Source organism: Sus scrofa, chromosome Y, assembly GCF_054392235.1.
Source record: "Sus scrofa isolate SSC_HxYL_T2T_F1_AM1 chromosome Y, Sscrofa_HxYL_maternal_Yorkshire_Landrace_v2.0, whole genome shotgun sequence".
Lineage (NCBI taxonomy): Eukaryota > Metazoa > Chordata > Mammalia > Artiodactyla > Suidae > Sus > Sus scrofa.
Genome location: NC_139402.1, coordinates 20,715,725 through 20,741,168, shown reverse-complemented (window position 1 = coordinate 20,741,168; position 25,444 = coordinate 20,715,725).

The following is a 25,444-nucleotide window of genomic DNA, read 5'->3' as shown; positions in this document are numbered from 1 at the left end:
TTGCCATGGCAATGGGATGATGTCCATGGAAACTTGCAGGCCAACTGACATTCTGTGAGATGAGAGTTTCATGTTGGGCGGCAGGTGGGAATTCCTTACCATTATGCTTTGCAGGTTGGACGATGGGCATCCTGAGTCTTTGTTCTGGAGTTATGTTGATACTGATGTAAGTACTGATCCTTCATTAAGGTGGTATACTTTTACAAATAATATTATCTGCATATTTATACTCATGGATATGACTCATTAAAATACCGACCTAGACATGAAATATACAATTTTGCTGATTAATCATGTTATATCTTAAAGGGACCATTGTGCCAACCACCTCAAGTTTTTCCTAAATGTGAAAAAAAAAAGACTCGTGTCTAACGGCCGTTTTAATCACATCATCCCAGAGCACAAACACCTAAATTATGGCCCTCTGCTTTCAACCAAACATGAGGCACTTGATGGCACTAATGATGTGGATATTCTGAGTGGGGTAATTACAACCCCACTTTTCTGAATGTACATGTCAATTGCTGAAACCCCATGCTCACAGTACAAATACACAGGTATTTTAACAGAGAATTATATCCGTATACTTCAGGTTGGATATCCAAGGGTTGAAAAGAAAAATCCCACAAGACCAAAGGCTGTTTGGTCTTGTGGTTACCACGGCCATTGCCAGCAGGGTAGTGGTGTCCACATTTGAGTGAAAGTGAGTGAGGGTCCCTCTTATGTTCCTCCCTGAGCCCTAGGTTGAGGTCAGGTTTACACAGTTGAGGTTTCTCTCTTTGGAGGAGAGGTGTCACTGTCCCTGTAAATTTAGGGTCTAGAGGAGGATGAGCTGTGTCCCAAATATAGACTGTGTTTGGGTGACAGAAGATTTGCTATCTGGCACTTTGTCAGCGAGGACTTGGTCAAGGTTTCTCAGATCATAATTTCTTTTCCAACAGAGTGTAATACTGTACGGTTCTGGGATGCAGTTTTTGAAATAAAATGTTGACACTGAACTGACACATACATACACAGAAAGCCACAATTATACAGAGAGCGGTTTGGCCCAGAGTTTTTTGTAGTTGCTTTCCCTCTGAAAGTTCCAAGTCAACTGGTTGCAACAGTAATGGCACATCAAGCATTTCAGCCAAACTGCCACTCTGTAAGTTGTGAGGTGCATCTTGGGCGGCATGTGGGAAGCTCTCACCCTCACACCTCAAGGTTTGGACTATGGGCACTATGAGATGCTGTTTGGGTGTAATGTTGATGCTCATCTAAATGCTATTCCATCTGATGGGAGGTATATTTTGATGAAAAATATTATCTGCATCTTTGTCTTTGATGAACAGTATTATCTCTAACATTAGCCTCATAGCTACCACTCTCATAAGTCTCCTGAGCTATACATCGAATATAGAGGCTTTCTGTTTCATCATGGTGTATATTAAAGGGACGAGTGTGCTGACCACATCAAGTTTTTCCTAAATGTAAAAAAAAAGGCTGGTGCCCAGTGGCCATTTTAAGCAAATCATTCCAGAGCACAAACAAAGAAATAAAAAGCCTCTGTTTCAATAAAGCAAGAGGTCTTTGATTTCACCATGAAGTATATATTCCAATAGGGGAATTTAGAGCTGTGCTCTTCTGAATTGTCATGTCACTAGGTGAAACCACATGCTAGCTCTATAAAGGCTAAGAATATTTACACAGAATGACTCTAGGATATTTCTGGTTGGATTTCCATTTTTGATCAGAAAAGCCCACTGATTCTTTGCATTGAGACAGGTACTGTGGGGTCCAGGGTCAGTTCCAGCAGGTTAGTTTTGTTCTCATTTGTAATGAAAGATGGAGGGTCTCTGTTGAACCACTGTGAGATCTGGGTTAAAGTCTTCTGTTTGAGGGTCTTGCAGGTTCCCTCATGGAGGACAGTGGACTTTGTCTTGACAATTGAGTGTCTAGAGAAGGATGAGGAGTGCCCAAATAGAGACTTGGTTTGGTTGACATTAACTTGCACTCCAGCACATTGTCTGCCAGGACTTTTTCAAGTTTGCTTAGACCAGTGTTGCCAATTCAGTGAGACACATAGAATCAAAGACTTCTTTTACTAATTCCCCAATAATGGTTCAGATTTCTACCTCCCCAGTGAATCCACAATTCCTAATCATCCAGATGTGATCTGGTGCAGGAAAGCTGATTCTTACTAGAACACTCTTTGGAATTATGTTGTAAATATTTTGATCTATGAGTCAAATTTGAGAGCCAAGTAGACTGCAGTTCACATGAGATGGTCAGGGGGTCACCATGAAGTGCTGAAAATGGAAAGAGTCAGGGGAGAATGGCCCATGTTGGAATGTCTCTAGTCCTACAGAGGAGATCTTATTAGAAGATGTTGTATTTAGCATGGGGAATTAGAAGATGGAGGTAAAATGTTGCATAAAACTTGGTCTGTGTTCCTGGCTGTGATATTTCAACCAGGATCATCCCATCTAAACTTATAGTAGCAGAATTCGAAAGAGAGTGAAGTTGTGAGAGAGTGAGAGACAGAGAGAGTGAGAGAAAGCAAGACTGAGAGAGAGGGAGTAGTTTTAATTCAAGCAATAGTCCAGGGCAGCATCTCCAAACCAACGAGTTGTTAGTGGTACAGGTGGATATCCGACTTCAGGCAAGAAACACCACATTTGTCCCTGAATTTTCAATCCTTATTTGCATCATTCTTGAAATGTGGCCCTAACAATCACTGTGCTCCACTGAAAGATAGAGTTTAGAGCCCCTTTTTCGCAACCTTTTCCTCTAAAATATCATGTTGTGGGGATGAGGGTGAAGGACAGTATATATTTTCCCTGAGATGAAAAGCATCTTCCCAAGTAAAAGTCATTTTATGTTATGCTCTTTCTCAGTTTTTACTTGTTTTGAGGATCCAGACTATTTGGGATGTATGCCTTTTCCCCTCATATTTTCTTACTGAGAGCAATACAGTGTGTTACTGCAATGCAGGTTTTGCAATAAAACGTTGACACTGAACAGCACACATGTTCAGGGAAACATCCAAAATTATATAGAGAGCATGTGGGTACAAAGTGGGCCGTGTTGCCTTTCCACTGAAAGTCCAGGGCAACTGGATGATGCCAATCGAGGCTTGAGGTCCAACTGTAACTCTGTGAGATAAGAGGTGCAGGTTGGGCAGTAGGTGGGAATATCTCAACCACACACCTTGAGGATTGGACGATGGTCACCCTGAGATGTTTTTCTGGATGTATGTTGATAATCATCTAAAATATGTTCCATCAGATGGGTGGTACATTTTATGAAAATAAGACCTCTATCTTTATCCTCATGGCCACCACTCTTATCAGTCTACCAAGATATACATGATTTATACAATCTTGCTATTTGATGGTGGTATTACTTAAAGGGACCAGTGAGCTGGCCACCTCAAGACTTTTCCTAAATGTGAAAAAAGACGTGTCTAATTGCCAGTTTAAACACATCATCCCAGAGCACAAACAGGGAAAACATGCCTCTCTACCTTCAACCATGCGCAAGACAATCAATGTCACTTCTGAAGTAGACATTCAAATGGGGGAAATTATGGTTCCAACATTTTGAATGGACATATCAGTAGCTGAAACTACATGGTAGCCATCCAAATGCAAAGGAATATTACAGAGAATGAAACTAGAATATTTCAGGTTGGATTTACCTGGGTTAATGACCACAATATTATGTCCCTTTGGGTACTGGCTGATATTGTATTGACCAGGGTTTGTGCAATATGGTTAGTAGTTTCTACATTTGTAAGTAAAGTAAAGAGGTTCTCTCTGGTGAAACTCCATGAGACATTGGATATGATATTCAATTTGAGAGTCTTGAGGGCTCCTTCGTTGAAGAGAGTGGACTCTGTCCCTGGAAAATAGAGGGCCTTGAGTAGGATGAGGTGTGTCGTGTATATACACTTGGTTTGGGTGACAGAAGACTCACCAGCCAAATGTTAGCCAGGCAGTGGTAAAGATTGCTCAGACTGATGTTCACATGCATATTCAGTGAGACAATAAGAACCACAGACTTATCCTAAATCCCCGAAGCATTACTCCAGATGTCCACCTCCCCAGCGAATCCTCAAAACCTGATCAAGAGGTGTGGTCTGATTCAGGAAATCTGATTCTTGCTATAACTCTCATGTTATGTGGTTGAAAATATTTCTATCTCTGAGTCAAAATTGGGACCAAGTAGACTGCAGTTTTCATGAGGTGGTCAGCAGGTAACTGTGAAGGGCTGACAGTGGGAAGATTTGGGGGAGGATGGTCCTATTTGGAATTTATCTTTTCCTATAGAGGTGCTCTTTCAGAAGCAGTGATTGTATTTTGGATGTGTTATAAGAAGACTGAGGATAAATGTGGGTAAAGACATGGACTGCACTCCTGGTGGAGTTATTTTCTCCCTAATCACCTCAGGAAAATTTGGGGCAAAAGTATTTGATTGAGAGAGAGAGAATGATGGAGAATGAGAGAGAGAGCGACAGAGAGAGAGAAATAAGATTTTGATTCAAGCAAGTGTTCAGGGCAAGATCTCAGCGCTGAGTAGGTGTCAATTTTTCAGGTGGATATCAGACTTCAGGGTAGAAACAGAACTGTTGACCGTGAGTCATTGTCATGACTCTTTTTGTTGGCCATTTCTTGGGCTGCTCCCATGACATATGGAGGTTATCAGGCTAGGGGTCTAATCAGAGCTGTAGCCACGGGCCTACACCATAGCCACAGCAATATGGGATCCGAGCCACGTTTGCAACCTACACCACAGCTCCTGGTAATGCTGGATCCTTAACCCACTGAGCAAGGCCAAGGACTGAACCCACAACCTCATGGTTCCTAGTCAGATTCATTAACCAGTGAGCCACGAAGGGAACTATTGTCATGACTCTTGAAAGGTGGCTCTAACATTCACGTATCTCTGCTCTAAGTTGGGGCTAGAGCACTTGTTTTGCACACTTTTCCTCTAAAATGGCATGCTGTGAGTTTCAGCATGAACGTCAGTAGACATTATCCCTGAGACAAAAACCCCTTCCTATGTAAAGATCATATCAGGATGTGTTCTTCCTTACTCTTTCTTTGTTTTCATTGTCCAGTCTGTTTGGGAAGTGGGTGTTTTCCTCTAACATATTCTTTCAAATTGAGAGTAACACTGTGTTGTTCAGAGATGTATTTTTTAAATAAATTGTTGACCCTGAGTGCCACACATGTTCAGGGAAAGAACCATAACTATGTAGAGAGCAGGTTGGCCCAGAGTGGGTGGATTTCCCTTCCGTCTGAAAGTTCCAGGCCACCTGATTTCCATGCCATGTCATGATGCCCCTGGAGTCTTGCTCCCTAACTCCTACTGTGTGAGATATGAGGTATGTTCTGGATGGCAGGTGGGAAGGTCTCACACATATATCCCGAAATTTTCTCCTGCATCTCCCCAGTAAAACTCTGGGGAGCATGATTCAAAGAGTGAGTGAGCCAAGTATAGTGAGACACAGATATAAAGAAAGAGGAAGTAATAGATAAGAGTTTTTGATTCAAGTAAGAGACCTTGGCAAGATTTCAGTGCTGAGCAGCTATTCTTCTCATCACATTATGTAGACAAAATATTTTGTAAATACATGGACTGCTCTGCCGGCTGAGATATAACATCCAGGGTCAAGGGCATCCTCTCAGTGCCAAACTTGTGTCTTCATTTCCGGTGGATATCTGATATCACAGAAAAAATAACACTCTTTTACCAGATTATTTACTCCTTATTGGCATGACACTAGAAATGTGTCCTTTACACTAACTGCTCCCCACTGGAAGTTAGAGTTTAGAGCCCCTCTTTGGCATTTTTTTTGCTCAAATGACATGATGTGGGGTTCAAGTTAAAGCACAGTAGATATGTAGATATTTTCCCTGAGCCCAAAATCCTATTCCCATGTAAAGGGCTGCTCATATGGAGTTCTTCCTCAATCTTTCCTTTTTTCATTATCCAGGCTATTTGGGGAGTGGGTATTTTTATATCGTATATTTTCTTTCCAAATGAGATTTTATACTGTGGATTCCTGGGATGCAGTGTTTGAAAAACAACATTGCCTGAAGTTCCACATATATTCAGGGAAACAGCCATAAATATCTAGAGAGCAGGTGGGCCCAGAGTGGTCGGACTTACCTTCTCCCTGGGAGTTCCAGGCCAAGTGTTTGCAATGGCAATGGCATGATGCCCATTGAGCATTGTGCACAGCAACCTCACTGTGAGAGAAGAGATTCATGTTTGGCTACATGTGGGAAAAAGTCAACATCACACCTAGAGGGCAGACTGAGCATGTTGATACTGATGTAAAGGATGAACAATCAGATGGGTGGTACAATTTTGTGAACAGTATTATTTCAAACTTTAGCCTCATGTCCACCACCTAATCAGTCTCGTGAGCTAAACATCAGTTATACAGTCTTGATGATTGATCATGGTATATCTTAACAAAACCAGTGACCTGAAAACCCCAAGTATTTTCCAACATGATAACAAATATTCGTGCATAATCACAGTTTGAAAAATGTCATCACTAGCTCAAGCACAGAGACCATTTCCCTGTGCCTTCAACCAAGCATGAGGCCCTCGATGACACCATGAAGAAAACATTCAAAAGGGGGAAAAGTACAGCCACACTCTTCTGAATACATATGTCAATAGCTGAAACCACATGCTAGCCATCCAAAGCAAAGTAATTTTTACTGAGAATGAATCCGTTATATTTCAGGTCAAATATCCACAGGTGGATAAGTACAAGCTCTCAATCTCTTTGGGTGTTGGCTGGTAATGTGATGACTAGGGCCAGTGCCAAATGGTTTGTGGTGGCCACAGTTATAAGTTCTCTCTTCTGAACCAGTTCCAAATAGATACTCGTTCGGGTGACAGAAATCTTGCACTATGTGTCATTGTCAGCCAGGCCATTGGTCAAGGGCGCTCAGACTGGTGTTTGGATGCCAATTCAATTAGACATGAAGAGTCACAGACTTCATTTCCTAAATCCCCCACACAAGAATCCAGTAGTTCGCCTCCCCAGCTAAACATTCTAGAACAATCACAATAACATAGTTGAAAAAGTTTTGATCTCTGAGTCAAATTTTGGGCCACGTAGTCTGCAGTACACATGAGGTGGTCAGCAGGTAACAATAAAAGGCCGAACATGGTAAGAGTGGGTGGAGGATGTCCTGTATTGGAATGAATGTCTCTTCCTAGAGAGGAGTTCTTTCTGGACCCCCACTTTTAGTTTGGATGGGGGATTAGAAAATGGAGGGAAAATATTGGGTAAAGACTTGGAATGCTCTCCTGGTTCAGATATTTCAGCAAGGATTACCCAAGTGTTTCTTGGGAAAACAGTATTAGAGGGAGAGTTAAAGAGAATGAAGCAGAGAGAGAGTAGGTCTTTATTCCAGTAACAGTCAAGTTAAGAACAGAGCACTTATCAGGCGTGTGTGTTTCAGGTGGTCATCCAATTTCAGGGTAGAAAAAGGACTCTCTCCCAGATCCTCCAATCCTTCTTGGCCTGTCTTTTGAAATGTGGCCATTACATTCACTTCTCCCTGCTGCAAAATAGAGTTTAGAGGCAATGTTTGGTACACATTTCCTCTAAAATGGCATGATGTTGGGATCAGGGTCAAGGAAAGTAAGCATTTCCCCTCATCTAAACATACTTTTTCTATGTAAAACGCTTTTCGTGTTGTGTTCATCGTTACTCTTCCCTTGTTTTCAGTATCCAAGGTATGTGGGAAGTGGGTCTTTTTCACTCACATATTTTTTTTCTAATTGAGTATTTATACTGTGTATTCCTAGGATGCAGTTTTTGATAAACAGTGTTAACCCTGAAGTGCCACACATGTTCATGGAAAGAGCCATCATTATATAGAGAGCAGGTTGGCCATGTAGGCGGAGTTGAATTCTCTCTGAAAGGTCCTGGCCAACTCGTTGCCACAGCAATGGCATCACACCAATCAAGATTTGTGGCCCAATAGACACTCTGTGAGAGTAAAGGTCCATGTTGGACCACATTTGGGAAGATCTTACCCTCACACCTCGAGGTTTTGACTATGTGCACCATGAGCTGTTGTTCTGGAGGTGTGTTGATACAGATGTAAAAGGTGATCCATCAAATGGGTGGTACAATTTAACGAAAAATATAATCTCCATTTTTAGCCTTGTGGCCACTTCTCTCATCACTCTACAGAGCTAGAGATAGATAATCCAGGGTTGCTGATTGATCATGGTATATTGTAAAGGGCCTTGTGAGCCAATACTTCAAGTATTTTCCTACAATAAAAAAAGACGTGCATAATGCCCATTTGAATTGATCATGGTATATTGTAAAGGGTCTTGTGAGCCAATACTTCAAGTATTTTCCTACAATGAAAAAAGACTAGTGCATAATGCCCATTTGAAACACCTCTTTCTAGAGCCCAAACAATGAAACCAGGCCCACTGCCTTAAATAAAGCATGAGGCCCTCAATTTCACCACTGAAGAAGACATAAAAAGGGGGAAATGAAAAATTAATGCTTCTGAATATACATGCCAATAGCTGAAATCACAGGCTAGACCTCCAAAGAAAAGGAATTTTAAAGAAGAGTGATGCTGATTTATTTCTTGTGGAATTTCCGCAGGGTGAAAAGTACAAGCCCTGTCTCTTTGGGTGCTGGCTGTTACTATGTTGACTAGCGCCACTGCCAGCTTGTTTGTGGTGTCCACAATTGGAAGGAAAGTAAGGAGCATCTTCTTCTCATCCTCTGTGATCCCTGTGGTGAGGGCTTCCACTGTAGGGAATTGAGGATTCTCTCTTGGAGGAGAGGGGACTCTGGCCCTTCCAATCAAGGGTCTAGAAAAGTGTCCCAAATAGAAACTGGTTTTGGGTGAAGGAAAACTTACCCTTGGGCCTATTGTCAGCCAAACCCTGCTCATGGATGTCCAGACCAGTGTTTAGATGCCAATTCACTGAGACATGGAGAGTTACAGACTTCACTTCATAAATCCACAAAGAATGAGTCCAGAGATCCACCTCCCCAGCAAATCCACAAGACCTGATAGTCCAGGTTGGGATCATCTGCTGGTAAGCTAATTCCTGCTTGAGCACCCATGTTAAAGTGTTTGGAAATGTGTTGATCTATGAGTCAAATAAGGGACCATGTAGACCACAGTACATATGAGATTGTCAGTGGGTAACCTTGAATGGCTGACCATGGGAATAGTGTGTGTAGGATGGCCACGTTGGAATGTCTGCATACCTAAAGAGGAGTTAATTCTGGACCACCACTTGAATATTTGATAGGGGATCAGACGATGGAGTTATAATGTTTATTGAAGACCTCAACTTCTATCCTGGAAGATATATTACAACCAGGATAACCACAGGTAACACAGGGATAGGATAATATGAGATAAAATGAAGGAGGGAAAAGCAGAGAGAGAGAGACAGGAGATTTTGATTCAAGCAAGAGTCCAGTGAACAATCTCAGCACCAACAGGTTTCTCTGTTTCAGTTGGATATCTGATATCAGGGAAAAACCAGCATTCATGGACTAAATTCTGCACTCCTTCTTGGCATGAATCTAGAAATTTGTCCCATACTCTCACTGCTCCCCACTGGATGAAGGGAGTTAGAGTCCCTGTTTGTCACCCCTTTTTTCTCAAATGGCATAGTTTTGGGATCAGGTTAATGATAGTAGATATTTTCCTTGAATGTAAAAGCCCCTTCCCATTCAAAGGGCTGCTCATGCGGTGTTCTTCCTCTCTCATTCCTTGTTTTCATTATCCAGACTCTTTGGGAAGTGGGACTTTTTCACTCATATTTTTCTTTCCAAATGAGATTTTGTACTGGGTTTTCCTGGGAAGCAGTGTTTGAAAAACAATGTTGATCCTGAAGTGCCACACATGTTCATGGAAATAGCCATAATTATGTAGAGAGCAGTTGGGGCCAGAGTGGGCGTTGTTGCCTTCCCTCTGAAAGGTCCAGGCCAACTGGTTGCCTTCATAATGGAATAAGGCCCATCTAGCCTTTTGACAAAACAGCCTCTCATTGTGAGTAGATGTGTGTGCTGGGCCCCATGTAGGAAGCTCTCACCCTCACACCTAGAGGGATGGTTGATGGGGACACTGAGCTATTGTTCTGGATTTATGTTGATACTGATGTAAAGGATGATCCATCTGATGAGTGTTAAAATTTGATGAACAGTAATACCTCCATCTAAGGCCTCATGACCACCACTCTCATCCGTATCCCTAGCTAAATATTGATTATATAGTCGCTGTTTTATCATGGTATATCTTAAGGGGATCAGTGATCCAACAACCTCAAGTCTTTTCCTACATGTGGAAAAAGGCACCTGCATAATGGCCATTTTTAACACACCAACCCAGAGCACAAACGTAAAAACCATGACCCAAAGCCTTCAACCAAGCACAAGGCCCTTGATGTCACCCTTGAAGTAGACAGTCAATAGGGGAAGTTACAGCTCCACTCTTCTGAGTATGCATGTGAATGGATGAAACCACAAGCTATCCATCCAAAGCAAAAGAATTTTATCCAAGAACGAAACCAGGATATTTCTGGTGGATTTCCCACAGGATTATAAACACAAGTCCTCCATCTGTTTGGGTTCTGGCTGGTAGCTTGGTGACTAGGGCCACTGCCAGCTTTTTGTGGTGTCACAAATGTAAACAAGGGAAGGCAGATCTCTCTTCTGACCTTCCATGAGCCCTCTGCTGATTTCTTCATGTGGAGGGTATTGCGGGTTCCATTTTGAATCACAGGGGACACTGTCGTTTACAATCATGGGTCTGGAAATGGATGAGGAATTTCCAAATAGAGCCTGGTTTTAAATGACAGAAATCACGCAGTCTGGGCAATTGTCAGCCAGGCCATTGGTCAAGGGTGCTGTGACCATGGTTTGTATGCCACTTCAGTGAGATATGAAGAGTATCAGACTTCATTTGCTAAATCCCACAAGCATGAGCCCAGGTGTGCACCTATGCAGCAAATGCAGAATACCTGATCATCCAGGTGTTGTCTGCTGTAAGAAATCTGATTCTTGCTAGAGCACTCACAAGCACGTGGTTGAAAATATTTTGATCTCTGAGTCATATTTGGGATCATGTATACCACAGTACACATTAGGTGGTCCGTGGGTCATTGTGAAGGCCTAACAATTGGCAAAGCGGATGTTGTATTGCCCGTGATGAAATGAATGTCTATTCTTACAGAGGACTTCTTCTGGACCACCAATTGTAGTTTGTTTGGGGAATTGGACTAAGGAGGGAAAATGTTGGGTAAACACTTGGACTGATTTCCTGCCTCAAATATTTCACCAAAAATCACACAAGATATTCTTGGGACAGGTTAGAGAGAGAGTGAAAGAGAGATAAGTGGAGAGAAAGAGTCTGTGAGAGAGAGAGGATATTTTGATTCAAGGAAGAGTCCAGGGCAAGAATTCAGCGCCAATCATGTATCTGTGTTTAAGGTGTATATGCAACTTCAGGGAAGAAACACCAAGATTCTTCACTCGTTACTGTCATGACTATTGAAATGTTGCCTTTGCACTAATGGCTCCCTGCTGGAAGATAAATGTTAGAGCATCTGTTTGTCACCCTTTTCCTCTAAAATGGAATGATGTGGGAATCAGTGTAAAGGACAGTAGACATTTCCCCTGAGATAAAAGGCCCCTTCCCATGTAATGTTCTCCTGTTTTATTCTTCCTCACTCTTCCCTTGATTTCATTATCCAACCTATGTGGGAAGTGGGTCTCTTTCACTCACATATTTTCTTTCCAACTGAGTGTTTGTACTCTGGATCCCTGGGTTGCATTTTTTTAAAGGTGGACCCTGAAGTGCCACACATGATCAGGGAAAGAGCCATAATTATGTAGAGAGCAGGTGGGCCCAGAGAGGGTGGAGTTGACTTCCTTCTGAAAGATCCATGCCAACTGGTTCCCACAGAAATGGCATGATGCCCATTGAGCCTTGAGTGAAACAGCCACTCTGGGAGAATATAGATGCATATTGGGCAGCATGTGGGAATATCTCACCCTCAGACCTATAGATTTGATGATGCGCAACATGAGCTGTTATTATGGAGGTATGTTGATACAGATGTAAAGGATTATCCATTGTCGGTGGTGTTATTTGATGAAAAATATTATCTCCATATTTAGTTTTGTGGCCACAACTCTCCTCAGTCTACAGAGATAGACCACAAGTATAGAGTGTGGCTGGTTGATCATGGTATATCTTAAAGGGACCAGTGAGCCAACAACTCAAGTATTTTCTTACAAGTGAAAAAAGACTTATGCATAATGTCCATTTGAAACACCACATTCTAGAGACCAATCAATGAAAGCATCCCTCTCTGCCTTCAAACAAGAATGAGGCCCTTGATGTCACCCCTGAAGAAGACATTAAAAAGGCAGAAAATGCAACTCCATGCTTCTGAATGTAGATGACAATAGCTGAAATCACAGGATAGCCCTCTAAATCAAAGGAATTTTAACCGAGAGTGAAACTTGTATACTTCTGGTGGATTTCCCACAGGTTTATATGCACAAGTCCTCCCTCTCTTTGGGTGCTGGCTGTTAGTGTGGGAACTAGGACAGGTGCCAGCTTGTTTTTGGTGTCCAAAATTGTAAGGAAGGGAAGGAGCCTCTCTCTTCTGATCCTCCATCAGTCCTGTGGTGAGATCTTCAAGAGCATAATATTGTGGTTTCCCTCTTGTATGAGAGGGGACTCTGTCCCTGCCAATTGTGGGTCTAGAGTTGGATCAGGAATGTTCTAAATAGAGACTGGTTTGCTTTAGAGAATTCTTGCTCTCTGGACCTTTGTCATCCAGGCCATTCTCAAGGGTAATCAGACCAGTGTTCACATGCCAATTCAGTGAGATATGGTGAGTCACAGACTTCATGTCCTAAATCCTCCAAGCACGAGTCCAGATGTCCATGCCCCAGCAAATCCAGAAGACCTGATAATACAGGTGTTGGATGCTTAAGAAATGTATTTCTTTCTAGATCCCTAATGTGAATGTTTTGGTAAAATTTTTATCACTGAGTCAAATTTGGGGCCACCTAGACTTCAGTGCCCATAAGGTGATCAGCGTGTCACTGTGAATGTCTGAAAATGTGAGAAGCGTGGGAAGTATTTCTTGTTGGAATGTCTCGGTTCCTACAGAGGAATTCTTTCTGGACCACACTCTTTATTTTTGATGGAGCATTGCAAGACAGAGTGAAATGTTTGGTAAAGTTTGTACAGTTCTCCTGGCTGAGATATTTCATTCTGTATCACATCAGGTAATATTGGGGCAGCAAGATTCAGGAAAGTGAAGGAGGGAATAGGAGGGAGAGAGAGAGAATGAAGGTATATTTTGATTCAAAGTGAAATCCAGGGCAAGATTTCAGTGCCAGGCTGGTGTCTGTGTTTCAGGTAGATATCCAAATGAGAGAGAGAGTGATAAAGGTGATTTTGATTCAAGCATCAGTCCGGGGCATTATCACAGTGCTAAGAAGGTGTGAGTTGTTCAAGTGTATAACCGACTTCAGGGAAGAAATTGTAACCTTTTCCCAGATTATTAACTCCTTCTTGGTGTGAATCTTTAAATGTGGCCACTATGTTCACTGCTCCCCACTGGAAGATAGGGGTTAGAGCCCCTGCTTTGAACACTTTTCCTCTAAAATGGCATGATGTGTGGATCCACTTATTTGACAGTAGATGTTTTCCCTGAGCCAATAAGCCTCTTCCAAAGTAAAGGGCTTCTAACATTGTATTCTTTCTCACTCTTCCCTTGTTTTTACTATCCAGGCTTTTTGGGAAGGGGGTCTTTTTCACTCACATATTTTCTTTCCAACAGAGGGTTTATACTGTGTCTTCCTGGGATGAAGTTTTGACGAGCTCTGTGGACCCTCAACTGCCACACATTTTCAGGGAAAGAGCCATAATTATGTAGAGAGCAGATTGGTCAAGAATGTGTGGTGTTGCCTTCCCCCTGAAAAGTCAAGTCTACTGGTTGCTACATAAATTACATGACACCCATCAAACTTTTTATTCCAGCTGCCACATTATGAGAGGAGAGAAGCATGTTGGTTGGCATGTGGGATCCTCTCCCCCTCATGCTTTGAATGTTAGATGATGGGCACCTTGAGCTGTTCTGGTGATATGTTGATAGTGATGTAAAAGATGAAAAATATTATCTCAATATTTAGCCTCATGGCCACCACTCTCATAAGATTACCAAGCTAGGCACTAATTGGAAAAGCTTGCTGGCAAATTATGGTATATCTTCAAGTTACCAGTGTGCCAACCACCTCAAGTATTTTCCTAATTGTGTAAATATACTCATGCCTAATGGCTGTTGGAAACACGTCACCCAAGAACACAACCATGAAAACCATGCCCCTATGCCTTAAACCAAGTATGAGGCCCCTGATGTCACCCCTGAAGAATGCTTTCAAAAGGGGAAAACTACAGCTCCACTGTTCTGAATATACATGTCATAAATGAAACCACATGATAGCCATAAAAACAAAGGAATTTTAACTGAGAATGAAACAAGGATATTTCAGGTGTATTTTCCACAGGTTGATTTAAAAAAGCCCACTCTCTCTTTGGGTGCTGGCAAGTAGTGTGTGATTAGTGCAAGTTTCAGCTTCTTTGGGCTGTCCACAATTGTAATGAAGGGAAGGATTGTCACTCTTGTGATCCTTCATGAGCCCTGTGATTAGGTTTTTTCAATTGGAGTGTCTTGAGTGTTCCCTCATGGAGAAGAGGAGACCCTGAACACTGATGGTCTAGGCATGGATGAGTATTTTCACAAATATGTACTGTTTTTAGTATACAGGAAACTTTCATTCTGTCCCATTGTTAGCCAGGCCTTGGTGAAGGGTGATCAGACTGTTATTTGGATGCCAGTAAGTAAGATAAGAAGAGTCACCGTCTTCATTTCCTAAACCCCCCAAGCATGAGTCCAGTTGTCCACCTCCCCAGCACATTCAGAAAACCTGATAATCCAGGTATGATCTGCTGCATGAAATCCCATTGTTGCTGGACATCTCTTGTAAATATGATTGAAAATATTTTGATCTCCGAGTCAAATTTGGGACGATGTATACTGCAGTACACATGAGGTGGTCAGTGGGTAAGCATGAATGTCTGACAATATGAAGAGTGGGGAATGGTTGACCTGTATTTGATGGTCTCTATTTCTATATAGGAGCAATTTTTGGACCACAAATTGTAATTTCGATGGGAGATTGGAAGTATAATATTCTGTAAAAATTTTAGACAGTCTCCTGGCTGAAATATATTCCCCAGGAACACCCCAGGAAATATCTGGGCAGAAGGATTTGAGAGAGAGAAAGAGTGAGACAGAGAGAGAGATAAAGGAGTCTCTAAATCAAAAATATGTCCATGGCAATATCTGCACATCAAGCTATTATAAGTGGTTCAGGTGGAAGACTGAATTCAGGGAAGGTACAGAACTTATGTCACAGATTTGTCACTCCTAATTGGTGTGACTATTGAAATGTGGCCCTAAAATCCACTGGCATCTGCTGGAAGACAGGGGTTAGAGTCCATGTTTGGAATCCATTTCCCTTAAATTTTTATGATATGAGGATTAGGGTGAATGAGAGTATATAATTTCCCTGAGCCAAAGGCCCGTTCCCATGCAAAGGGCTTGTTATGTTGGGTACTTCTTAACACATTCCTTGATTTCAGGATCTAGTGCAGTTGGGATGAGGGTCTTTTTGCTCATGTATTTTCTTTTCCAACTGAGAGTAATACTGTGTCATTCTGGGATGCGGTATTTGAAATATGATGTTGACCATAATATGCCACACATGTCCAGGGAAACAGCTACTCTTCTATAGAGAGCAGGTGGTCCCAGAGTGGGCAGAATTTCGTTCCCTCTGAACATTCAAGGCCAAATGGTTGCCATAGCAATGTGGTGATGTTCTTTAAGCCTTGGGTCAATACTGCCACTCTGTGAGATTAGAGGTGTGTGTTGGGAAGCAGGTGGGAAACTGACACTCACACCTTGAGGGTTGGGTGATGGGCAACCTGAGATGTTATTCTGGAGGTATGTGGACACTGATCTAAAGGCTTTTCCATCAGATATATGGTTCATTTTGATGAAAAATGTTATCTCCATCTTTAGCCTCATGGCCACCACTCTCATTAGTCTACCGAGCTAGACATCAATTAGAAAGTTATACTGTTTGATCATGGTATATATTAAAGGACCAGTGCGATGACCATCTGAAGTCTTTTCCTACATGTGGAAAAAGACTCGTGCCTAAAGTCCATTTTAAACACATTTTCCCAGAGCACAAACACAGAAAACAATCATCTCTGACTTCAACTATGCACAAGGTCACTGATGTCACCCCTGAAATAGACATTCAAAAGGGGGAATTTACATCTCCACTCTTCTGAATGTCCATTTCAATCGCTGAAAGTATAAGCTGACAGTCAATATTAAAAGGAAATTTAACCTGGATATTTCTGGTTGGATACCGACAGGTTTATGAGCACAAGCCCTTTGTCTATTTGGGTGCTGGCAGATAGTGTGGTGACCAGGGTCAGTGCCAGTTATTTAGTGGTGTCCATATTTGTAGGAAAAGTTATGAGTGTCTCGCTGGTAAACCTAAGCAAGCCCTGGGTGATGTCTTCAAGTTGAGGCTCTTGAGGGTTCCCTCTTGGAGAAGAGAAGACTCTGTCCCTTCAAATATTGGGTCCAGAAAAGGATAAACAATGTCCTGAAATTAGATAGATATGCAATGATAGAAGACTTGCAATGCATCGCATTATCAGCCATGCCTTCGTCAAGGTTCCTAAGACCACTTTTTGATGCCAATTCAGTGAGACATGGCAAGTCGCAGACTTCATTTCCTAAATCCCCCATGCACAAGTCCGGATTTCAAATGCCCCAGGAAATCCAGAAGACATGATCAACCAGATGTGGTCTGCTTCCTTAAAGCTGATATTTTATAGAGCCCCCAGGTGAATGTAGTTGAAAATATTTTGATTTCTGATTCAAATTTGGGAGACAAGTAGACCTCAGTTCATATGATACGGACAGCAAGTCAACATGAAAGGCTGAAAATGCAAAGAATGTGGGGATGAACACCCAAGTTGGAATGTCTCATCCTATAGAGGAGTTCTATCTGGACCATTGATTGTATTTTGCCTTGGTGGACTAATTGAGGGTGGGAAAATGGGTATACACTTAGACTGCTATCATTACTGAGATATTTTCTACAGGATCACCCGTGGAAATATTGTTGAAGCAGAATTCCAGAGAGAGAGAAGGAGAAAGGGGGAGAGAGTGAGAGAGAGTGGCATATTTGATTCAAGCAAGAGTTCACAGCAAGTTCTCAGCACAGAATAGGTGTCTCTAGTTCAGGTGGTTATGCATCTCCATGGAACAAACAGCATTATGCCCGAAATATTTCACTTCTTACTAGGAAACAATAATATGAGTGAAAAATGACTTGATCTGTCACCCTAAATTTCAATGTTCTCTGATGGAATTTACAGGTTAGTCCCCCTCTTTGGCTCTAAATTTGCATGATGTGTGGATCCCGTTAAAGGATAATTGATCTGTTCCCTGAGCTGAAAATCCCCTTCCCATATAAAGGGCTTCTCATGTTGTGATCTTCCTTACACTTTCCTTGTTTTCAGGATCCAAACATATTGGGAAGAGCTACTTTTTCACTCATATATTTTTTATTGAAACTTTGGTATTTCTGTGTGGTTATGGGATGCAGGTTTTGATATAACAGTTTGAACCTGAAATACCACACATGTCCAGGGAAGCAGCCATAAACATATAGTGAGCAGGTGTGCCCAGAGAGGGTGGGGTTGCCTTCCCTCTGAAAATTTCAGGATAAATGTTTGCCATGGCATATGCATGATGCCCATCGAGACTAGTGGGCCAATTGTAACTCTGTGAGATCAGAAGTGTGTATGGGGCAGCAGGTTGAATCTCTCGGGTTCACACCTCAAGTATTAGATGCTGGGCAGGCTGAGGTATGGTTCTGGAAATATGTTGATACTGATGTAACGGATGATCCTTTAGACAGGTGGTGCATTTTGATAAACAATATTATTTCCATATTTATACTCATGGTCATGACAGTCATTAGTCTACCAAGCTAGACATTGATTATAGAGGCTTGCTGCTTCATCATTTTGTATATGAGGTGGCCAGTAATCTGACCACCTCATATATTTTCCTAAATGTCAAAAAAATACTCATGTCTACTGGCCATTTTAAACACCTCATCCAAGAGCAAAACATGGAAACCATGCCCCTCTGCCTTCAATCAAGAATGATGCACTCTCTGTCACCAGTGAAGAAGATATTTAAAAGGGAGAAAAAAGAGCTGAACACTTCTGAATGTACATGTCAGTAGCTTAATCCAAAATCTAGGCATCCATATCAACAAATGTTAACGGAGAATCAAACCTTTATATTTCAGGTGTGATATCCCCGTGTTGAGGAGAACAAGCCCACTCTATCTTTGGGTGCTGGGTGGTAGTGTGGAGAGCAGGGTGATGGCTAGGTTTTCTGTGGTGTCCACAATTGTAAGGAAGGGAAGAAGCATCTCTCTCGTGAAGAGTCTTGAGGCTTCTCTCATAGAGGGGAGGGGATGCTGTACCTGCCAATCAAGGGTCCAGAGAAGTGGGGAGAGTGTCCCAAATAGAGACTGGATGTTGGAGACAGAAAATTTGCACTCCAGCGTATTGTCATCCAGGCCTTGATCACGAGTGTTCAGACCGTTGTTCAAAAGACAAATCCGTGTGCTATGAATAGTCAAGTACTTCATTTCCTAAATCCCCCAAGCACAAGTTCAGATGTCCACCTCTCCAGCAAATCCAGAAGACTTGATCATGTATGTGTGGCCTGCTGCAGGAATGACAATTTTTCTTACATCACTCATGTGAACGTGGTTGAAAATATTTTGATTTCTGAGTCAACTTTTGGGCCATGTAGACTGAAGAATACATGAAGTGTTCAGAAGTTCACTGTGACGGGCTGACAATGGGAAGTGTGGAGGTAGGATGGCACGAGTTGTATTGTCTCTATTCCTACTGAGGAATACTTTCTTGACGACCACTTGTATTTTGGATGGGGAATGGGAAGACAGAGGGAAAATATTGCATAAAGATCTGGACTGCACCCTGGCTGAGATATAAACTCCAGGATAATCACCGGTATTCTTTGGGCAGCTGGAATAGAGAGAGTGAAGGACTGTGAAGGGGAGAAAGAGAGATAGGAAAAAAGATAAAATATACTTTGATTCAAACAACCGTCCAGGTTATGATTTCAGAAGCGAGCAGCTGTATGTTTTTCAGTTGGATGTCCAACTTCGCGAAGAAAGAGCACTCTTGTCCAAATTTCTTCACTCCTTATTGGTGAGACTTTTGAAATATGGCCCTTACATTCACTGCCCCACAATGGAAGATAGGGGTTTGGGCTCCTGTTTGGCACCCTTGTCCTCTAAAGTGGCATGATGTGGAGATAAGGGTAAAGGACAGTAGATATTTTCCCTGAGCCAAAAAGCCCCTTCCCATATAAAGGGATACTCATGTTTTTTCTTCCTCACATTTTCCTTGTTTTAAGTATCCAGGATCTTTGGGATGTGGGTCTTTTTCACTTACATATTTTCTTTTAAACTGTGTTATTTTACTGTAGATTCCTGGGATACAAATTTTGAAAAAACTGTTGACCTGAACTGCCACACGTGTTCAGGTAAAGTGTCATGATTATGTAGAGAGCAGGTGTGAATTGAATGGGTGGAGTTGACATCCCTATGCAAGATCTAGGGCAACTGGTTGTCACCACTATTGCATAAAACCCATCAAGCCTTGCAAACCAATTGCCACTCTATAGGTATGGTGGTGCATGTTTGGTAACAAGTGGGAGGATCTCACCATCACACATCAAGTGTTGGATGATGGGCAGCCTGAGCTCTAGATTTGGATGTACATTGATACTGATGTAAAGGATGATGCATCAGATATGTGGTATATTTTGATGATTAATATTATCTCCTTCTTAAGCATCATAGCCACCACTATCATCAGTCTACAGAGCTAGTTATTTATTAGACAGACTTTCTGTTTGATCATCATATATCTGAATGGGACGATTGTGCCAACCACCCCATCTTTTCCTACATGTGATAAAAGAATTGTGCATAATGGCCATTTTGTACAAGTCATCCCAGAGTACAAACATGGAAAACATATCCCTCTGCCTTCAAACAAGCACGAGGCCCTCTATGTCAATACTAAACAAGACATTCCAAAGTGGAAAATTTCAGATCCACTCATCTGAATATATAGGCTAATAGCTGACACCATAATCTAGCAGTAAAAAACAAAGTAATTTTAATCAAGAATGAAACCAGGATATTTTAGCTGGATTTTCCACAGGTTGATAAGCCCAAGTCCTCTCTCTGGGTGCTGCCTGGTATTGTGGTTACTAGGCCAGTTCCAGCATGTTAGTGGTGTCCACAATTGTAAGGAAGGGAAGGAGTGTCTCTTTTGCCAACTTCCCTGAACTTCCATGTGGTGATGTCTTCAATTGGAGTGTCTTGAAGGTTCTCTCTTGTAGGAAAGGGTACCCTCTCCCTGACAATTGAGATTCACTGGAAGGATGAGGAGTGTCCCAAATAGAGGTTGGTTTTTTGGGGGACAGAAACATTGCACCCTGGCCAATTGTCAGCATGGCCTTGGTCAAGGGCGTTCAGAAAGGTGTTTGGAGGCCAATTCAGTGAGAACTGAAAAGTCACAAATTCAATTCATAGAACCCACAAGCACTAGTCCACGTGTCCACCTCCCCAGCCTATCCAGCAGATCTGATTATCCAGTTGTGGTCTGCTAGAGGAAAGCTAATATTGCTTGAGCCCTCATATGAACGTGGTTGAAAATATTTTGATCTCTGAGTCAAATTTGGGACCATGTATATGTCAGTACACATGAGGGGTCAGCAGGTCATGGTGAAAGCCTGACAATTTGAATAGTGGGGGGGAGAATGGCATGAGTTGGAATGTCTCTATTCCTACAAAAGTGTTATTTTTTGAGCAACAGTTTTAGTTTGGCTACGGGATCGGAAGATGGAGGGAAAATGTTGCATAATGAATTGGACCGCTCTCCTGGTTGAGATATTTTATCCAGGATCACAGCAGGTATTCTTGGGGCAGCAGGATTCAAGAGAGAGTGAAAGAGGGTGAAGGAGAGAGAGAGGCAGACAGACAGACATAGAGAAAGATAGTGGTAGAGAGAGACAGGAGATTTTGATTCAAGCAAGAGTCAAGGTCAAGATTTCAGTGCTAGGCAGATGTATGTGGCTCAGGCGCAGATCTGACTACAGTGAAGAAACAACACTCTTGTCCCAGTTTCTTCACTCTTTACTGGCACAACACTAGAAATGGCCATTAGATTCACTGAACCCCTCTGGATTATACGAGGTAGAGCCCCTGATTTGCCCATTTTTTCCACTAAAATGGCATAATGTAGGGATCAGGGTTATGTATAGTAGATATTTTACCTGAACCAAAAATATCCCTTTCAATGTAAAAATATTCCAGTGTAAAAGTATTCTTCCTCACTCTTTCCATGCTTTCAGTATTAAGGCACTTTGGGAAGTGGGTCTTTTTCAATCACATATTTTATTTCCAACTGAAAGTTTATACTGTGGACTCCTAGGAGGAATTTTTTGAAAAAACATATTTACACTGATCTGCCACACATGTTCAGGGAAATTGTCATATTATGCAGAGAGCAGGTGGGCCAAGAATGGGCAGGGTTGCCTTCCCTCTGAAATTTGCAGGCCAAATAGTTGCCAAGGTAATGGCATTATACCCATCAAGCCTTGTGTCCCAAATTCCACACTGTGAGATGAGAGGTGCATGTGAGGCAGTATATGGGTAGCTCTCTTCCTCACACCTAGAGAGATGGATGATTTGCAACCTGAGCTGCTGTTCTGGAGGTATGTTGATGCCGATGTAAAGCATGATCCTTCAGATGGTTGGTTCACTTTGACAAAAATTATTATCTCCATCTTTAACCTCATGGAAACCACTGTCATCCATCTACAAAGGTAGACATCGATTATACAGTTTTTCTGTTTGAACAAGTTTTTCTCGTAGGGACCAGTGAGGCGAACACATCAATTCTCTTCCTACATGTCAAAAAAGACTCATTGCTATAGGCCATTTGATACATATAACTCCAGATCACAAACACGGAAAACATGCCCTACTGCCTTCAACCAAGCGCGAGGCCCTCAATGTCACCACTGAAGAAGACATTCTAAAGGGGGGGTTACTTCCCCACTCTTCCAAATGCACATGTCAATAGTTCAAACCCCATGTTATGCATCCAAAGCAAAGGAACTTTTAACAGAGAATGGAACTGGGATATTTCAGTTGGGATTTTCATGGGTTGATGGACACAAGTCCACTGTCCTTTTGGATGCTGTCTGGTAGAATTTTGCAGGGTCAGTTCAAGCTGGTTATTGGTTTTCATATTTGTAAGGAAGGAAAGGGGTGTCTCTCTGCTGATCCTCCCTGAGACCTGGGTTGAGCATTTCATGTTGAGTGTTTTGAGGGTTAACTTTTGGAGGAGAGGAGACTCCGTCACAGTCACAGCAAATTGTGGATCTAGGGAAGGATGACTAGTGTCCAAATTATAGACTGGTTTTGGGTGACAGAAGACTTGCACTCTGGCCCAATGTCAGCCAAGACATTGTCAAGAGTTTTCAGACCATATTTCTGATTTCAATTCAGTGAGACATGAACAGTCACAGACTTCATTTCCTAAATCCCCCAAGCACTAGTCGAGATGCCCACCTCCCCAGGGAATCCACAAGACCTGATTGTCAGGTCTGGTCTGCTGCAGGGAAGAAAATCTCTGCTATAGCACTTACATGAATATGGCTGTTAAATTTTTGGTCTTTAAATCAAATTTGTGAAAACATAGATTGCAGGACATATGAGATGATCAGCTAGTCACCATAAATATCTTACATGGGAGGACTGGTTGGTGGATTGCCTGAGTTGGAATGTCCATTCCTCCAGAGACTCTCTTTCTGGAGCACTAAGTGAAATTTGGATGGGATTGGAATTTGAGGGAAAGTGTTGGGTAAAGAATGGACTGCTCTCCTGGCTGAGAAAATTTCTCAATATCACCCAAGGAAATCTTGGGGCAGCATGATTAGAGAGAGAGAGTGCAAGAGAGAGTGTGTGTGAGAGAGAGAAAGGAGTTTTTGATCCAAACAATAGTACAGGACAATATCTCATCACCAAGCAGGTATCAATGTTTCAGGTTTATATCCAACTTCAGGGGAGCAACAGCATTCTTGTCGCAGAAACAGTATTCCTTATTAGCATAACTCTTGAATTGTGGCACTAAAAATTATTGCTCTCTGCAGGAAGATAGGGGTAAGAGCCCCTGTTTGGCACTCCTTTCCTCTAAAATGGCATGATATGAGGATCAGTGTAATTGAGAGTACATTTACCCAGGGCTAGACAGTCCCTTCCCATGTAAAGGGATTCTCATGTTGTCGTATTCCACATTGTTTCCTTATTTTCAGTACACAGTCTTTTTGGGAACTGGGTATTTTCCCTTCTCATATATTATTTTTCCACTGAGTGGAATACCGTGTTATTCTGGGATTCATATTTGGAGCAAAAGAAAATGACCCTGAACTACCACACATGTCCAGGGATATAGAAACATTTATATAGAGGGAAGGTGGAACCAAGTTAGTTGCCTTCCCTCTGAAAGTCCCAGGCCAACCGTTTGCCACAGAAATGGCATGACACCCATCAAGCCTTGCATCCCAACTGCCACTCTGTGAGATGAGAGGAGCCTTTTGGGTGCCATGTGGAAGTTCTCAACCTTGTACTTCGAGGATTGGATAATGGGTAACCTGAGATATTGGTCTTGAGGTTTGTTGATACTGATCTAAATTCTGACCCATCAGATGGGTTGAATATTTGGGTGAAAAAAATATTATTTCCATATTTATAACAATGGCCACCACTCTCATCGTCTACCAAGCTAAACACCTCTAATACACCTGTAAGTCGTGCTGGGTGATAATGATATATCTTATAGGGACCAGTGAGCCAACCACCTCATATTTTTTCCTACATGTGATAAAAGACTCGTGTATAATGACCATGTTAATCGTGACATCCCAGAGCAAAAATACGGAAAATATGACTCTGTATATTCAACCCAACATAAGGACCTTGATGTTCCCCCTGAGGAGGACATTCACAAGGTGGAAATTACAGCTCCACTCTTCTGAATGTTCATGTCAATAACTGGACCCACATGCTAGCACTCTAAGTGCAAATTAATGATAACAGAAAATGAAATTTGGATAATACTTTTTGGATATACATGGGTTGATAAACACAAGCCCAATTTCACTTTGGGTGTTGGCTGGTTGTGTCGTGACGAGGGCCAGTGCCATTTTTCAGTGGTGCCCACATTTGTAAGAAAGGGAAAGAGGGCCTCTTTGGTGAACTTCTATGAGCCCGGGTGTGAGGTATTACTGTAAAGGGTCTTGAGGGTTCCCTCCTGGAGGAGAGGGGCCTATATCCCTGCAAATCATATGTCTAGAGAAGAATGAGATGTTTCCCATAATAGACTGGGTTTAGGTGACAGAAGACTTGCACTCCAGCCCATTGTCCATCAGGCCTTGTTCAAGATAGCTCAGACTGGCGTTCTGATGTAAATTCAGTGAGACATGAAGAGCCACACACAACAAATCCTAAATCCCCCATGCACTAGACCAATTGTCCACCTCCTCAGCAAATCCACAAGTCCTAATCGTCCTTCTGTGGTCTTCTAAAGGAAAGCTGATTCTTGATAGAGACCTCATGTGAATGTGATTGAAAAGGTTTTCATCTCTGAATCTATTAGAGGGAAAATGTTGGGTAAAGACTTGGACGGCTCTCATTGCTGACATAATTTTTCCAGGATAAACAGAGGAAATCGTGTGGTAGTCCTATTTGCGAGAGAGAGAGAATAATAATAATATATATATAGAGAGAATGATAAAGGTGGGTTTGTTTCAAGCAAGAGTCCTGGGCAAGATGTCAATGCCAAGGAGATGTCAGTTGTTCAGGTGGATATCTGAATTCAGGGAATCAACAGCACTCTTGTCCAACCTATTTCACTCATTATTGGTGAGACTATTGAAATATGGCCCTAAAATTCATTGATATGCACTGGAATATAGGGGTTAGAACACCTGTTTTTCACCCATTTCCACTCAAATTTCATGACGTGGGATCAGGGTAAAGGACATTATACATTTTTCCTGAACATAAAAGCCAATTCCCATATAAAGTGATTCTTATTTTGGGTTCATCCTCACTCTTTCCTAGATTTCATGATCCAGT